Below are 14,153 nucleotides of genomic sequence, written 5' to 3'. Positions count from 1 at the left end.
CTTTTGAAAAAAGGATCATCTTGAGTATTTCTAATATTATATGAATGTGAACGAAACATGACGAAAATAAACTAACATAACCAACAGATAAAACAAGATGGTCTTCATACTACACAGTTTTTAGCTCTCGCAAAAAAAAAGGACATCTGGTCTCTGTCGTGGAATATGTTTCCAGATAATACTTATGTAATAACCACTGCAGGTATGTTGGCCAAGTGTGCGTGCATACACACTCACACACTCCCTGATTAAAGAGACACCAATTACAATTATATCTGCTTCCTTACGAAAACTCTGATTGGCTCTCTTGTTTTTGACCCAATTGGGTCTTAATGAAGTTGACATTTCCTCTAAAGTTCAGGCCACTGACAAGTTTCTTTTTTTTTTTAAGTATCCTGCTTCTATCTAATAGATTTGTTGGTGTGGTTGACTTTCAAATGTCGCTGCAGAACACCACAGGCATGAGCCTGTTTTATGTCTGATCCAGATGAAGTATCATTATTCATTTAAAGAAGGGAAGGAAATTCTCTTACAAAACTAACAATCAGGAATAATTCCAGAAAAGGTGATTGGGAAAAAAATATATATATATTTGAAATGCATGTATCCTCAATTTAGATTTAGGGAGGAAGTTTTATTTTAATGTGAACCCAGCAAGAAGAACCCTCGCAAATCAATACACAGAAAAAAGTTTATATATGAGATTTAAAATACTAAAATTGAAATTAGGGGCTCAATTTTCAATGTTTCAACCTTCATATTCTGAGTTGTTAGACAAGTGAAACCAATGCATAATACAAATTCTACATAGATAAGGAACATTTTCAAGAGCTTCCTCAACTCTTGTTGCTGTAAGTGGTCTACCACTAGACCACTGTGCTACGCTTAAAATGTACTTATCACAAATAATAATTGAAGTCTTAGTTGTTTGTTGTCTCATCTATTATCATTTTTTTTTTACCCTGTTTCAATTTTTCTTTTTACAAGTGGACAATAATTTACTTTTCTCATGGGCCTTTTTTCTGACCACATCTACGCCGTCAACGAGCACGTAAGTGCTAAATGATGATAATATTGTGTATCTTTTTTCATTTGTTTGCCTAACATTCAAAAGGAAATGTTGAAATCCTTCTAAAAATCTGTCTCTGAGGAAATTGTCGTTAGCCCTGAAGCAGAGGATGTGACTAGCTGTTGTCTTGTTGATTATTTCGCTGAGGGGATCAGGCCTATAAAGGACAGCAGTGGGGATAGAGCATCTCCTTGATACACCCCACATTTGATGGAGTCTTGCACAAGTGTCTCGAAGATGTTCTATTGCCTCATTGAGTTTGAGTCATAGGCTTTCTTGTAATAAATCCGGGCAGAGCACAGGTCGGTCTGTCTGGTTCAGGAGTCTCGAGCGACCATTCTATCAACCTGCAGCTGGTGTTTTGCTCCCCAGGTAGTTTTACTATTGCCCTTCTGTGGCACTGTCCTGTGCTGAGTCATGTTTCCACTTATCTTCTCCGCAATGATGCCTGAGAGGATTTTCAATGTTGTGGGGAGGCAGTTGATTGGCCGTTAATTAGGACTGTACGCTGCTTGGTCAGCTTTCCCGGGTGACTCCTGTCTCCCAACAGCTCTTTAACTGGTAGGCCTAGATCATGTTCAGGCCTGGTGCTGGTGCCGTACACTTTTTCTTGGTTTTCTGCTACTGTGATGCCTCTTTCTCCCATATGCCTAGTCAGTATTGTTCAGTCTTCAACTTTGGTGGGTGAGCTTTGGTGTTGTTACATGCGACTGAGAGCATTTGGTTCATCTTGTGTAGGGCTTGCAGTTTCTGTTCAGCAGTTTTGTATGGGCACATATGGTTCATGCCAATACTTAATGGTTACTTCTTTCCTGGATGCACCTTACCTGACCATCTGTCTTCTCCACGATGGGCACTGCCCTCTTTTCTTGTACATATTTCCCATCTGGTGTCCAAGCATCTCGAGGACCACTGTCGCTGTACTGGACATCAGCTCATTGGGATCATTTCTATCGCTACATATACATTGTCTAGGATCCATGGAGGTGGTTCACTTGTAATAATTGTCATTATTAGTTGTCAAGGTTGATAGGTTCTCATTTCAGCCATGATCTTATCGCTTAGGTCAGTTGGTTCGTCACTCACTTCTTGGTACCTAACCTCAGGGGGGTGTGGGGTTCAATGTTTACTTTACCACGGTCTGAATCTTAACATATATCTAAAATAATCATATGTTCCGCCATTCTTTAAACATTTCTCAATGCCTACGAAAAAGATAAAAACGACCACATTTTACAGTTACTGAACATCTCAAGACATTTTTATTCGTGCAGGATTTTCCTTGATTTTCTGAGACTCCTGTGTTTGTCTATGTGTTATATTGTCCTTTTAAGTATATGTTTTATTGAGTTTTGTATTGATTGTTTAAGCGCTTTGTGACCCTGGTCCCGAAAAGCGCTCTACAAATATAAATGACTTACTTTCTTACTCACATTTTAATGATTTTACACTTGCATGAATAGTACACTGCCTTACAAAAGTAATCTGGGGTATCTATCATTTATATTTTACATTAAAATGAATTAAGAAAAAACAAACAAGCAGATAAACAGAAAATATAAATAAATATTATGAAAGACTTTGTACAAGTTAGACTGAGTTAATAATGGGAAAGGTATAACAAATATATCTTTTATTGTTATGTATATTTTTTTCTACAAGAAAATATATCCTAGAACCTTAAAAACTAAGCATTCATTGACCCATGTTTATACTTTTTATTTTCAGTGCTCACAAAAATCACTTCCTCTTTCTAAGCAGATGGTGGATTATTCCATCCTTAATCCAGCAACATATGGGAAAACAACAGGCTGGTTATTGATGGGAAACTCAGATCTGTGGTCAAGTAGTGATCAAATCATCTACTGTACTTCCAATTCAGTTCCACTTCCTTACAGTTCCAGTTAGTGTAATGTGTCCTGCATCCTGTTTGTGACAAACTGCTTCACTCCCACAAGCCCCCCCCCACCTCCCGAACTCTTTGGAACTTCACACCTAATCTGAACGTCTTCCCTCCTCAGTCACTGGAGGTTTTGTGCCGAGTGAAAGACTCCTGAGCTGTTAATTGCAGGTGGTGTGTGTGTTTGTTTCTTATACTAACTGCTTTTGTTTGCGCTGCTTGTTCACAGACAAAGAGGTCCTGTTTTAAACCTGAGTCTTGACTCTCTGGAGAAGATCTGGGACAAGGAAAGGATTAAGTCAAGATTTCTCATGACCTCTGAGGTCTGCCGTTGGAGGGTGTGTGTGTGTGTGTGTGTGTGCCACCTGCTACACAACATGGCCCATGAATTACACTTCTACACATCTGGCTGATCCATTTTTGTGCAGGCACTGCCACATTGAAAAGAAGAGAAGTCTCTCCTGCTGTGACCAAGTATGGAATAAATCACTGTTCTGACTCTTGTTCATTTGTTTTCCATTGTACGAGAATCATTTGGACTCATTTGTCTCGGCAGTAACTTCTTCCCATTGTGTTGATTGTTTCTAATTAATGACTCGGAGCGTCGTCAAACCTCTTCTTATAATTCTAAACTACTCTCCCTCATTTTTCTTCAGGGATCCATCATCTGATAAAGTGATGATTGAGTGAGATTAGTTTTACCGTTTAGTAAGTCAGGTTCTTAATTACAATATAACGATGATCGATAATTCATCTTGACGGATTTAAAATCCACACAGACAGAAAAAAATAGGATGTTGAAAAAAATATTGTGAAGAGAAACGTTAATGCTTTGTTACTGCCTGTGGAGTTTATATGTTCTCCCTGTGGAGTTTATATGTTCTCCCAGTGGAGTTTATATGTTCTCCCCGTGGAGTTTATATGTTCTCCCAGTGGAGTTTATATGTTCTCCCAGTGGAGTTTATATGTTCTCCCCGTGGAGTTTTTATGTTCTCCCGTGGAGTTTATATGTTCTTCCGTGGAGTTTATATGTTCTCCCCGTGGAGTTTATATGTTCTCCCGTGGAGTTTATATGTTCTCCCGGTGGAGTTATATGTTCTCCTGTGGAGTTTATATGTTCTCCTGTGGAGTTTATATGTTCTCCCTGTGGCGTTTATATGTTCTCCCCGTGCAGTATATATGTTCTCCCAGTGGAGTTTATATGTTCTCCCATGGAGTTTATATGTTCTCCCTGTGGCGTTTATATGTTCTCCCCGTGGAGTTTACATGTTCTCCCAGTGGAGTTTATATGTTCTCCCCGTGGAGTTTATATGTTCTCCCTGTGGAGTTTATATGTTCTCCCCATGGAGGTTGTATGTTCTCCCTGTGGAGTATATATGTTCTCCCCGTGGAGTTTATACGTTCTCCCTGTGGAGTATATATGTTCTCCCCGTGGAGTTTATACGTTCTCACTGTAGAGTTTATATGTTCTCCCCATGTAGGTTGTATGTTCTCCCTGTGGAGTTTATATGTTCTCCCCGTGGAGTATATATGTTCTCCCTGTGGAGTTTATATGTTCTCCCCATGTAGGTTGTATGTTCTCCCTGTGGAGTTTATATGTTCTCCCCGTGGAGTATATATGTTCTCCCTGTGGAGTGTATATGTTCTCCCCGTGGAGTCTATATGTTCTCCCCGTGGAGTTTTTATGTTCTCCCCATGGAGGTTGTATGTTCTCCCTGTGGAATATATATGTTCTCCGCATGGAGTTTATATGTTCTCCCCGTGGAGTTGATATGTTCTCCCACGAGGAGTTTATATGTTCTCCCTGAGTTTATATGTTCTCCCCGTGGAGTTTATATGTTCTCCCCGTGGAGTTTATATGTTCTCCCAGTGGAGTTTATATGTTCTCCCCGTGGAGTTTACATGTTCTCCCAGTGGAGTTTATATGTTCTCCCCGTGGAGTTTATATGTTCTCCCTGTGGAGTTTATATGTTCTCCCCATGGAGGTTGTATGTTCTCCCTGTGGAGTATATATGTTCTCCCCGTGGAGTTTATACGTTCTCCCTGTGGAGTATATATGTTCTCCCCGTGGAGTTTATACGTTCTCCCTGTAGAGTTTATATGTTCTCCCCATGTAGGTTGTATGTTCTCCCTGTGGAGTTTATATGTTCTCCCCGTGGAGTATATATGTTCTCCCTGTGGAGTTTATATGTTCTCCCCATGTAGGTTGTATGTTCTCCCTGTGGAGTTTATATGTTCTCCCTGTGGAGTATATATGTTCTCCCTGTGGAGTTTATATGTTCTCCCCATGTAGGTTGTATGTTCTCCCTGTGGAGTGTATATGTTCTCCCCGTGGAGTCTATATGTTCTCCCCGTGGAGTTTTTATGTTCTCCCCATGGAGGTTGTATGTTCTCCCTGTGGAGTATATATGTTCTCCCCGTGGAGTTTATACGTTCTCCCTGTGGAGTTTATATGTTCTCCCCATGGAGTTTATATGTTCTCCCCGTGGAGTTGATATGTTCTCCCACGAGGAGTTTATATGTTCTCCCTGAGTTTATATGTTCTCCCCGTGGAGTTTATATGTTCTCCCCGTGGAGTTTATATGTTCTCCCAGTGGAGTTTATATGTTCTCCCCGTGGAGTTTTTATGTTCTCCCGTGGAGTTTATATGTTCTTCCGTGGAGTTTATATATTCTCCCCGTGGAGTTTATATGTTCTCCCGTGGAGTTTATATGTTCTCCCGGTGGAGTTATATGTTCTCCCCGTGGAGTTTATATGTTCTCCCGTGGAGTTTATATGCTCTCCCTGTGGCGTTTATATGTTCTCCCCGTGCAGTATATATGTTCTCCCAGTGGAGTTTATATGTTCTCCCATGGAGTTTATATGTTCTCCCTGTGGCGTTTATATGTTCTCCCCGTGGAGTATACATGTTCTCCCAGTGGAGTTCATATGTTCTCCCCGTGGAGTTTATATGTTCTCCCCGTGGAGTTTATATGTTCTCCCCATGGAGGTTGTATGTTCTCCCTGTGGAGTATATATGTTCTCCCCGTGGAGTTTATACGTTCTCCCTGTGGAGTTTATATGTTCTCCCCGTGGAGTTTATACGTTCTCCCTGTGGAGTATATATGTTCTCCCTGTGGAGTTTATATGTTCTCCCCGTGGAGTATATATGTTCCCCCTGTGGAGTTTATATGTTCTCCCCATGTAGGTTGTATGTTCTCCCTGTGGAGTTTATATGTTCTCCCCGTGGAGTTTCTATGTTCTCCAAGTGGAGTTTATATGTTCTCCCCATGGAGGTTTTATGTTCTCCCCGTGGAGTATATATGTTCCCCCTGTGGAGTTTATATGTTCTCCCCATGTAGGTTGTATGTTCTCCCTGTGGAGTTTATATGTTCTCCCCGTGGAGTTTATATGTTCTCCCCATGGAGGTTTTATGTTCTCCCAGTGGAGTATATATGTTCTCCCTGTGGAGTTTATACGTTCTCCCTGTGGAGTTTATATGTTCTCCCCATGGAGTTTATATGTTCTCCCTGTGGAGTATATATGTTCTCCCCGTGGAGTTTATACGTTCTCCCTGTGGAGTTTATATGTTCTCCCCATGGAGTTTATATGTTCTCCCTGTGGAGTTTTTATGTTCTCCCCGTGGAGTTGATATGTTCTCCCACGAGGAGTTTATATGTTCTCCCTGAGTTTATATGTTCTCCCTGTAGAGTTTATATCTTCTCCCCATGGAATTTATATGTTCTCCCCGTGGAGTTTATATCTTCTCCCCATGGAATTTATATGTTCTCCTGTGGAGTTTATACGTTCTCCCTGTGGAGTTTATATGTTCTCCCCGTGGAGTTTATACATTCTCCCTGTGGAGTATATATGTTCTCCCTGTGGAGTTTATATGTTCTCCCCGTGGAGTTTTTATGTTCTCCCCGTGGAGTTGATATGTTCTCCCACGAGGAGTTTATATGTTCTCCCTGAGTTTATATGTTCTCCCCGTAGAGTTTATATCTTCTCCCCATCGAATTTATATGTTCTCCCCGTGGAGTTTATATCTTCTCCCCATGGAATTATATGTTCTCCGGTGGATTTTATATCTTCTCCCCATGGAGGTTGTATGTTCTCCCGTGGAGTTAACATGTTCCCCCCCATGGAGTTTATACCCATTTTCTATGAGCGTATATCAATATATGAAATATATGGCAATTCTGCAAATCGCAAACACCATCCTTACCTAAAATGTAATAAACATAGTAAAAAGATGTCTAAAAATGTAAGGTATTTTTATGTTCAGAGCATCCTTCCCAACCCTTTATACTAATAGAAGCTGCTGAAATATTTCTTATGTATTATGTTAATATATATATATATATATATATATATATATATATATATATATGTTTTCACAGGGGTCTTCTTACCCCCTTGTTGCCCCCTTTCCCTTGGCAGTTAAGTGACCCTCCTCCCTATACCTCCAGTGAGAAGTCAGCAGTCTAAATGCTTATTTTAAAGTATGTCATTCATTCAAGTCTTCAAGCATTATAATCAGGTGGCCACACATAGACAAAGTCAAACGGAGAAACATAAAATGTATTTTAAAGATATTTATTTATTTTCAATTCATAAACATGAATATATGAATCATGAATACATTGAAATAAAATACTCTAAAGCAGAACACAAGCAAGCATGCCACACTGTTGTGGACGTTTTTATTGTGTAATAGCTCTACTTATTTTACAAGCATGTAACAGTTTAGCGGCGAATACTGTAGAAATATAATGTAATAATTATTGGAGAGTAGTGTTGGTGGAATACATATTTCTGGTCTTTTTCGCCAAAGTTCATGTTATCTTTAACACGGAATGAAATCCAAAACAATTTGCAACTCATCAAACAATGTAGCGCGTAAATTGATTTTGCAATTTGTAAAAGACAAAAGTTCCCATCTGTACTGCACTGTTTTCATCACTTATTGCATCATATAATTTCAATCTCTGCTGCATCAGTCCATGCATCCCGACGTCGAGGCGATTAGATGACAGGGGTAAAGTCACGCCACACTGTGCATGTTGCAGGAGAGATCATCTTCACAATCTGATCAACCATGTGAGAGCGTTCTTTATCTGCAACTCTTGAAGCCTTCGACCAGAAAAGCACCACACGAGGAAAGTGGGGCAGATTTGTTAGGTATGTGCAATCATAGAACGTGCAAATGGTCCCTGCGATGGTAAAAGATTGCTTCACTCGGTCGAAACTATTTTGACGTCAGTTATAAGTGTCAATTTAGCCGACATTTTTTTACTCAAATTCTTACCGTTCATCATTAAAGTAGTTCTTTGACTTCAGCAGTTTAAGTAAATTACATTCATTGGTTTCTCAATTCTTCCCCAAATGTCTGCAACAATATGATTTATGATAAGAGCTTTTAGAAGTCAGTGAAGAAAGACACTTGACTAAAATCTGTACATAACTGTGAGTAGAGCAAAGAGCCTGTTAACATGGTGAGTTAGCAAGTATCATTACATCGTTGGTCAAACAAATGTGACCTTTGGTTGTTGCTGAAAAGTGAATCCTCACACCTAGCCTAACGCATCAAACCTGTCACCATCGCAGAACATAAAACCAGCAGCTCCCAATTCAAGGTTGACTCCAGTTTAATCATCTTGCAATAGGACTATAGCGGTTTTATTCCTACTCTTCATGTTGCAACTTTCCCTGGGTCACCTAGATGGGGAACACACAAGTTTGAGACATTTTCAACTGAATGCAAGTGTGTTTCTTTGGTTTTATGTCCTTGTGTGCCCTGTGTAAGACTTGCATCCTGTCCAGTGTGTCCCCCGCCTCGCGCCCTAAGACACTGTGATGGGCTCCAGCCCCCACAAAGTCCCAATAAGAGAATAGGTGGTAGAAAATGGATGGATGGATGGACTTTTTTAAGCTTCCAGGAAGAGAAAAGAATCCCAACAAAAGCCCAACTCTCATCGTGTAATTGCACATGAAGAAGAGCGGGAACCATCAGGTGCCAACGGGGTTACATGTTGTCAAGAAATAACATCTTGTGCATTTGTTTGCAGATTCAAATAGCTTTGATGGAGGAACGACGTTACCACAGCACCCCTGTGGCAGACATTGGAAACTCAGAAAACTCCTCTTTCAAATGTTCACTCAATTATTCCATAAGAAAATTCACAACCGAAGAAATGCATCATGAAATTGATTCACTACTAGTGTGGCCCTTTTAAAAACCTTATTTTTACTCAAATAAAGTGAAAGCATTAGAAACAAAGTGTCAATTGTATTTACACACAATTAAATACCACCTTTCTTTTTCTCCCATGAAAGTTATAGACCGAATGTTACAGAGACGTTAACTTAGATACAGGTAGGCGCCATAACCCAGCACAGACTTCAATATTTTGACAGGACCATTTCATGAAAATCATAGTTTTATCACATGTTGCTGGGAGAGGCCTGCATGGTCATGACAGGGGCTGGTGTGTCCTTGCCTCCTGTTTCCAGATGGTTATCTAGAGAGGAGCTGGAGTCGGATCATGGACTCACCAGCGTACATCAACACTTGCTGGCTGAAATCATAATAATTACCCAAACATTTATGTGGGTGGTGGTCCTTATCTGCTGCCACTGAAATGAAGCGTGCTGGTATTGCAGTCACAGCTCATGGCACAGTTCATATCCTACAGGTAGGAAGGAAACTCCTAGTGACTGGTTCATGCAGAGTGGTTGATAATAACATTCACTAGAAACTATCCCAATTCATTGCTGATGTGGCACATCAAAATAATGCACAATTGATCTCTCATTCAAAGGTACTGTGAATTTTGTAAAATTATTTGTCCCTTTACAGGACATTTATTGTATGTATTCCTGATTTTAGACCACCGGGAATATGTCCTTCTAGCCTGAATGAACAACGGCTATCACTTTCTGAAATCTGATCAGGGTTTGTTCACAGTAGTTTTTTGATTTAAATTAAAGGAGGCAGACACACATTTTATTAATATTTTACTTAGAGCGACTGTTTATCTAGTGTTAAATTATCCTATTATACATTTACACGAGGTAATACATATTCCAGGCCTGAATGTGTCGAAGATATAACAGCTCTGTGTCTTGTCTTCAGAAAGATGACGGAAAGACATCCAAGAAGCTCTTTGTGTTCTGCTTTCTCATGTGTAAGTAAAACGTGTGACCTAATCCGATCTAATTTTTATTCTTTGTTTAAGTAAAAGCATTAAATCATGTGTCTTTTTTGATTTTTATTCTAGTGTAGGAGATGTTTAATTTGTTTATTTATATTCTGCATTTGCTAATGGCAGGAAGGATGACAGATGCATGAAAAATGACTCTGATGAAAATAAAAATGTTTATATTTATATTTAATTAAAATTTTAAATGTGTAAAATAATAGATGAATATTGAGGAGAGAAAGGCAGAGTTCAACTTCTCTTTCAATTTAATGAAAGTTTTTCTTTACATAGAATATCATGTAATTGTTTTTATAGTCGGAACAAATAAAGAAAACAACTCCAAAGTTCACTCTGTTGTTTTAAAACAGATCTAAATGTGTCGTCAGCTCCTGAGTGTGTGTTTAGTGTTTTTAAACAATAAAAACGTCTCACGCTTCTGCGTCAGTCATATTCTAGATTAATTTCATCTACATAGGGTTCATAGCAGTTCAGTATTTTATTTTGCCCCCTTTTATCCCTAACATTATATTCAATAAAACAGTTATTCATTCATGATGACACTGGCTAAAATCAAATAAATGTAATGATACAACTGACTGTAATAACACAAGTCACTTATCGATATTGATAATAAATACACGAGTCAATAATGACTTACTCAGCATTTTGTTTTGAGTAGAAAATGACTAGTTGATAATGATTTGTTCCCCTTAAAAGCATCACACTGATATTTGGGTCTACTGATGGTCCTCCTTTGTCTCATGGTAACCTGGATAATGACAGTGGAATTATGAGCCCTGTGTGATTAGCCCGAGGTATCCCTCCACCTGTTCAACTCCTGCCCCTCCCACGGATCTTAACGCCCGGTGTGACAGATATAGAAGCCAGCAGGACTCCCTGCGGTACCAACAATAGCAATCCTTCCTCAAATACGAAGGGGAAACATTTTGGGGATTTAAGACTTGGTTTTTCAGAGTTAATCACCTGGAAAATAGAGGCCTCGGAAGACTGCCCCAACCAATGCAGCGGTCACTTAGGAGCCTTAGCAAGGAAGAGGGTCAAGTGGAAGCAATAGAGGCATGCAGGAATTAAGAATCGCCCACAGATGAAACATACAGAACACATTTTCTCACGACCCTGAGTTCAACAACTTCAAGCATCAACAACAATATGTGCAAAAGCTTTGAAAATAGATAGTAGTGGTCATCACCTTTCACCTTCTCATTCGGAAACCAATTGCTTTTATTTTGAGCTCACAGACTTAAGAGGCCCAAATGTGAAGTGAAGGGCTGGTGATAGTGATTGCCTTCTGACAGAAATATTATATTGATAGTTACTATCATCTTTGACAGACATTTAAAAAGATTAGACTTAGTCAGCTGAAAACAGGAAGCTACATTCGTTCAGCGCCACTATCATTAATGTTTGGAAAAAGATTTGTAAGATACCTGTAGATAGATTCACTTTATTAGGCTGAGAACACTATCCCACAGTGAAGTATAGTGATGTCATCATGGAGGAAAGTACGTGTAGAAATAGTGAAGCGAGACACAAAGCCATCTGTCAGAATGCCAACTTATTGAAGGGAAAATATATATTTCTAATCGACAATAAAAAAAAGTTTTTAAATGTAACCAAGAATAACAAAGTCATTGTCTTGGAATGTACATTATAAAGTACCCAATACTACCTGAAAAAAATGTTCAAAGCTAATAAAACCATTGGTGAAAGAGGTTGAAACAGTTATGCTGTTTGAAATCAACCAAATTCCTGCAAACAATTGGGTTGAGATTGTTAAAGGAAACCCAACATGGTTAACCCATGTCAGGTAATGTATGTTAACTTATGACACCAATGAAGGTGATAATAAAGTCTAGGATAATTTCTTAGCTAATGGTTTTGAGTCAGCTAGAGAAGAAACTCTACAGAATCAGTGAAGCAGAGGTCAATCTAGATTGAAAGGTGGATCATCTCTGTTTTTGTTGGCCAGTGTTCTCCTTCTGTGCTCAATCTATCCGCCACTTCAGCTGGAATGTGCTGCGTCCTGATTCCGACACCTGACTGCATTTCATTTCACCAACAGTGATGATCTCAACATCTCAAACCCAAAAACGCAGGAATTTCACAGTCATTGACTGAACATGCTTGAAATCCTCTGTTCATACATGGTTGGTAGGTATTTGTTTTTTGGATTTTTGCACGATAAACTTGTGAGTCATGAAAACCCTCAAATGACAGTGAAACCACTTGCGATACCAAGGTGTGTATTCAGACTGACACACAGAGAGAATAAACGACTCACATATAGACACACACACACATCGAATAACAATTTACAGTACTCAATTTAGTGTTTAGACTAAACTTACTCAATGTATTATTTGTATACGAATATACAATATATATTTATATGAATACAAATATAATGATACTTGATTAAGATATGACTTAAAGGGGGTCATACGTAAGAGTATCAGAATGCAAAGTGTAGTATTCAAAGATTGGTTCGATTTTCAAACTAAGGTATATATGCTCATAATTCAATATATTGTTCTACATGTTTTGAAACATAATTTTTAATGATTTTTTTCTTTTAAAAAGGAAATTTAAAATTAAAATGCAACATGTTTTCCATCAATGAAGTCCTTTTCTGACCTTGGGCTTCTTTAGTCGTTTCCTTTAAAGTCTAAAACCCGGTTCGGCACAAAGAAGCCTTGTCTGAGGAATTTCACACTTTATTACATCTAAACCACACCTTGTAATTTCACCAAAGCCACGTGGAGATCTTCTTTCACAGAACCTGTGAACAAAATATTGTCTGTTTCCCAACACATTAACTCATTTAATCATACCGGAGTAAAATTTCACTAAAGGATTTCGTCATTTATTATTTAAATCAGTTAGTGTGAAGATTATTATGACGCAGGTATGGAAGAAAAAAAGGTAGCAAAAAGTTACTGTCAAACTGTATAGATTTATTTGTCGTACCACTGAACTTTTAGTTAAAATACCTAAGAAATGTTCTTAAGTCAAGCACATGCTGCTAGCTGGGCAATTATTTGATTTCTCAACAGGTCTTTGGAATCTATTTAATTAAATTATACAGCAAGCCCGATGCAAATGAGTGGAAGGCACTGGTTTAGAGTCGCCCAACTAAGCTAATGAGTTAACAGCCATGTCCTCATTTCCCTTCCAATAAAAGGATTAAGATTACGTCCTGGAAATTTGACAAATTTGTTTCCCGCCTTCTCTTCAACCTTTGATCCTCTCAGTCAGGCAGGGGGTACCACAGTCCCCCCCAAAAGGATGACTGGCCCCTGCAGGGAGAATTGTTATAACCCCAGCTGTGATTGTGCTGGTAACTTGGGATTTTCAATAGCATGTTGTCAAATCAACGCCTGCACTTTGTTTCCATCAAAAGCTGCCGGTGTCCCTGAAGCAGGTTGCTAGTGGTAGTGGGAAGGGGGGGCTCAATGGTTGGGGAGCAGCTGAGGCCGCCTGTCTGAACCACACAATGCACCACTCCTCAACAGCAGGATGCTTCCTCGTCTGCCAAATGAGATGAAAACTCCAAAGTAAAGATTTTGAAAGGATCCCTGCTGCAGTGCCGGCGCACAAACAAGACGTAGCGTTCACCTGCGACAAAAGCTGCCACCACAGGGGAACACATCAAAGACTAGAGTAGAGAAAAAACATGCGTAAGTCATGAAGTTCCCACCGGAAGAAGATAAATTGAACTGACATGTAGGGACACCCCACCTTTCTGTAACAGGTTTTAATGGAATTGATACTGATTGATGTAAAAAAGAAACCATTATTCATCAGGTTAATATTTGTTGTGATATAACTCTTTAACGGTTTGATATATTTGGTTAAACATGACAGAAAGTTGTATCTCTCTATTTTAAGTAAATTATGATTTCTACCATTTTAATGACAGTCGGGCGGTCCCTTTATTTATTTATTTATTTTGTTTTTTTCTTTTCATACATTTTGAGAAACA

Source organism: Callionymus lyra, chromosome 4 (genome assembly GCF_982586985.1).
Source record: "Callionymus lyra chromosome 4, fCalLyr1.hap1.1, whole genome shotgun sequence".
Classification (NCBI taxonomy): Eukaryota; Metazoa; Chordata; class Actinopteri; order Syngnathiformes; family Callionymidae; genus Callionymus; species Callionymus lyra.
The sequence above is the reverse complement of the archived record's forward strand: the minus strand, read 5'-3'. Positions refer to the sequence as shown.